Below are 4,723 nucleotides of genomic sequence, written 5' to 3' on the forward strand. Positions count from 1 at the left end.
CACTAAAATGCAAAAAAGTTGTTAAAGAAATTACTCTCTACCAAATACCTCTATGTCCACCCATCCCTCCCACCTCCTCACCCCCCAGCCCCACACATTCACACACTGCTGTTTTTGTTATTTGGGCTTCATGTAGCCATGGCTGGCCTCAAACTCTCTATGTAGGCTAGGATGATCCTAACTCCAGGTCTTCCTGCCTCTCTCTAGCGCTGATCTCACAGGTATGTGCCATCACACCAGTTTCTCCCCTGATTTCTACGACACAGTGTGGATGACAAATGATAACTGTGAAAAGATCTCACTTCTAAGGACCAGGTTACATAGAGGTCAGTGGTAGAGCCTAGCGTGTATGTGGCCTGGGTTCAATCCCCAAAATCTCCCTGTAAAGAGGAGGGAGGGGAAGGAAAAGGCGGGGTGAGGGGAATGATAACAGCTACACATCTCCAGATGGTTATGGCGAGGAGGAGCTTGGGGGCCAGCTTCAGAGCATAGCAGGTACTTTGCAATGTGCAAATGTGCAACATGCAAATGCGTGTTGCAACTGATGTCAGATGTACTAAGAACTGGGCAGCCTGGCTGCTGAGGAAAGGGAAATGCAAGCAGGTGTTAAGAACTAGTTTGAAGCCAGCCTGGTCTAAGAGCAAATTCCAGAACAGCCAGGCTACACAGAGAAACCCTGCCTTGAAAAACAGATCTCTGTCTCTCTGTCTCTCTGTCTCTCTGTCTCTCTGTCTCTCTGTCTCTGTCTCTCTCTGTCTCTGTCTCTGTCTCTCTCTCTCTCTCTCTCTCTCTCTCTCTCTCCCTCTGTGTGTGTGTGTGTGTGTGCGCGCGCACACACATGAGAGAGACAGACAGACAGAGAGAGACAGAGACAGAAAGAGAGGTCCCATTACTCACCAAAAGGTAAAAACAGAAGAGGGAGGGTTGCCAGAATAGAGAACCTCATCCCACTCTAGGGCCCTGATGGAGGGAACCAGGTTCCTTTCTGGAGAGTCAAGTCTAATGAGTAAGAACTGTCCTTGTGCCCAGTGGAGACATTTGCATTCTTTGCTCCTCCATCCCAGCTATGGGTCCCCTGGATAAAATTTTCTTCTACTTTTGTCAGGCTTGGGAAATGGATGGTGAAGCTGAGTGGGTTTGCTGGCAACTGTTAGAAGCCAGATCTCTCTGTTTGTTGAGGGTTCACTGTGGTTATTATCACTTTGATCCACTAGTCCTCACACCTATTTCTGAAAAATCGTGTCATATTCATTCCCCCTTTAAAATTTACATAAAGTCATGTATGACAGCACATCTTTCTAATTCCAGAGGCAGGTGTACAGACCAAGATGTTTCCAGGCCATACAGGTTTATATAGTGAGACTCTGTCCCCAAAAGCAAAGAAACCTAACCTGGTGGTGCACAATTTTAAAGCCCAGCACTCTGGAGGCAGAGGCAGGGAGGTAGAACTCTGTGAGTTTAAGACCAATCTGCTCTACATAACATGTTCCAGACCAGCCAGGACTACACAATGAAACACTATCTAAATAAATAATAATGTGTTTAAATTTTATTGTATATGTTTATATGTATAAGGAGAGGTAAATGCAAAAATTACAAAACAAAAATCAGCCAGGTCAGGCAGTGGTAGCATATGCCTTTAATTCCAGCATTTTAGAGGCAGAGGCAGGGGCAATCTGTGAGTTCAAGGCCACCCTGGTCTACAGAGCAAGTTCCAGAACAGTCAGGACTACTCAGAGAAATCTTGTCTTGAAAAACAGAGAGAGAGAGAGAGAGAGAGAGAGAGAGAGAGAGAGAGAGAGAGAGAGAGAGAGAATATGAATGAATAGAATAATCGGCTATGAATAGAAAGGCCTGTGCTTATAATCTGAACACTTGAGAAGGTGAGGCAGGAGAATACCAAGTGTAACCAGCCTGGACAATTTAGTAAAACTGTCCACCAAAAACAACAGAGCTGGGTGTGGTGGTGGCACCCGCCTTTAATCCTAGCTCTCCAGAGGCAGAGGCAGAAGGATCTCAGTGAGTTCCAGCATAGTCAGATCTACATAGAGAGTTCCAGAATAGCCAGGGCTACACAGAGAAACCCTACCTCTAAAAAGCAACAAACAAGCAAAAAACCCACCCTGATTTCCCTTCCTGCCCTCATCTCCCTTCTTGCCATTACAAAGACTCAGAGTTCCCAGGAGAGGAGGATTCTGGCAAGGTGGAAGTCTCACCCCATCACCAGCTGTGTGCCCTTGGACAAACAAACCTCTCAGAGTCTCAGGTTACCTGTAAAAAATTTATTTTGTACATATAAATTTTCACATTTATTACTTTGTTTTGTGTGTAGAGTGGCCATGTTGCTGTGGCTGTCCACATGTCTGCCATAGCACACAAGTGGAAAGACAGCTTGCAAGAGTCCATTCTACTTAGATTTTCAGATGTGGTCACATCACTGTCATGGGCTGAGCCATCTCTCCAGATCTGGTTTTGGTTTTTGAGACAGGGTCTCACTATGTGGTCCAGGCTGGCTTTGAGCAATGATATCCTGCCCCAGCCTCCTGGGGTCCCCCTGCTTCTCTCACTTGCCCACCTGGATGCAGCTCTTCTCTATCCCTGTGTCTGATGCACCCCAACCACAAAGCAAGCCCAAGATCCAGCCTGCAGGTTCCAGAGCATTCTGGCCTCTCGGGGCTCTCACTTCTCTCCTGGGGCCATAATGTGTGGCTGCCATTGCCTGTGCTTATCTCACCCCTTTGACAGAGGACTCACCTCAGAGGGATGTTTTAGATATCTAAGAGGTCAGACTCATTGTCTGTTTCAGTCCCTGGTCTCTCTTGAGTGACTTGGACTGTGCCCCTGAGCTAGACTGGAGAAGAGCTGAGTCCCCTTTCTGCCAACAGCAACCTGCATCTACCATCTGGAACCTTTCCTAGCACACAGGGATTTCCTTGTCCAGGAGGGCTGAGTGATGATCAGAGCCCAGCTCCCGCTGACTGAAGCCGCCATCTGTTCCCCAACTCTCCTTACCTGCTCCAGCCCAGCCAGGAGCCTCTGCAGTGGATATGCAGTTAGTTCTCCCTCCCTCCAGACTCTGACAGCTCTGAGGTGCTTTGCCTGGCTCTTTAAAGCAGTGATTTCTGTGATCATAAAGGTCAAATCCCACATAACTGGGCTGTCTCATTCTCTGAACCAGGACAACCAGGCTCCTAGCTTCGTGTCATAATTATCTGTACATGTACTGTGGCAAACTTGGAAAATAAACAGAAGAAAACAAAAAGGTCAGCCTGGTCTGGTGAATTAAGCCTGTAATTACAGCTACTTAAGCTGCAGAAGCAGGAGGATCACAAGTTTAAAGCCAGTATGAATTACTTAGTAGATTCCAAGCCAGTCTGGACTATAGAATGCTACCTCACTTGAAAATAATAGATGAATGAATTTTTAAAATGAATCTTAGAAGTGTAGCTCAATGGTAGAACAGTGACCTAACAAGTGTGAGTGCCCGAGTACAAATAATTGATTAATTAATTAAAAATAAAAATGTCACCAGGCAGTGGCAGCACACACCTTTAATCCCAGCACTTGGGAGGCAGAGGCAGGCGGATTTTTGAGTTCCAGGCCAGCCTGGCCTACAGAATGAGTTCCAGAACAGCCAGGGCTACACAGAGAAACCCTGTCTCAAAAAAACCAAAACAAAAAGTTAAAAAATAGAATAAAAAATAAAAATGTCCCTGTCTCAAAAAACAAAATAAAATAAAAATGTCTGTTCTGGGAACAAGAGAGATGGCTCAGTGGTTAAGGGCACTAGCTGCTCTAAAGGGTTCAATTCCCAGCACCCACCTGGCAGCTCACTACAGCTGTAACTCCAGTCTTTAACTCCAGTTCCAGAAGATCTGGCACCTTCACATAGAGATAAATGCAGGCAAAACACAAATGCACATAAAACTAGAATAAACCTTAAAAATATTCTGTTAAAAACAAATGTCTGGGGCTGGAGAGATGGCTCAGTGGTTAAGAGCACTGACTGCTCTTCCAGAGGTCCTAAGTTCAATTCCCAGAAACTACATGGTGGCTCACAACCATCTGTAATGGGATCTGATGCCCTCTTCTCGTGTGTCTGAAGACAGCTATAATATGTGAGTACAGTACTCACATACATAAAATAAATCTTTAAAAAACAAAAAACAAATGTCTGTTGTGGACCACTGTTCATTTTTGGTGTTTTTTTCTCTGTTTATGACTCTGTCTAAAGTATCAACTAGTTAGATTACCACCTCAGTATAGATTTTCAGGAGGCAGGAAAATGGACCACCATCTTAGATACTTATATCAACTATAGGAAAAACCTTTACTTTAGAAATAAATGAAGAAAAATAACATAGTCTTTAGGAAGTGCTGTGTGTCTTACACTGAGGTTTCTTTTTTTTTCAAAGTGGGCTATGAAGTTATTTTTTTTTGTTTGTTTTTTGTTTTGTTTTGTTTTTTTGAGACAGGGTTTCTCTGTGTAACCCTGGCTGTCCTAGAACTCACTCTGAAGACCAAGGTGGCCTCGAACTCAGAAATCCGCCTGCCTCTGCCTCCCAAGTGCTGGGATTAAAGGCGTGCGCCACCACCGCCCGGCTGAAGTTTTTAAGTATCAAAATTTTTATTACTTTCTCTCATTATTGTGTGGGCATGTGTGTGCCATACTACCCATGAGAAGGTCTGAAAACAATTTATGGGAGTCGGTTCTGTCTCTTCA

Source organism: Arvicanthis niloticus, chromosome 5 (genome assembly GCF_011762505.2).
Source record: "Arvicanthis niloticus isolate mArvNil1 chromosome 5, mArvNil1.pat.X, whole genome shotgun sequence".
Lineage (NCBI taxonomy): Eukaryota > Metazoa > Chordata > Mammalia > Rodentia > Muridae > Arvicanthis > Arvicanthis niloticus.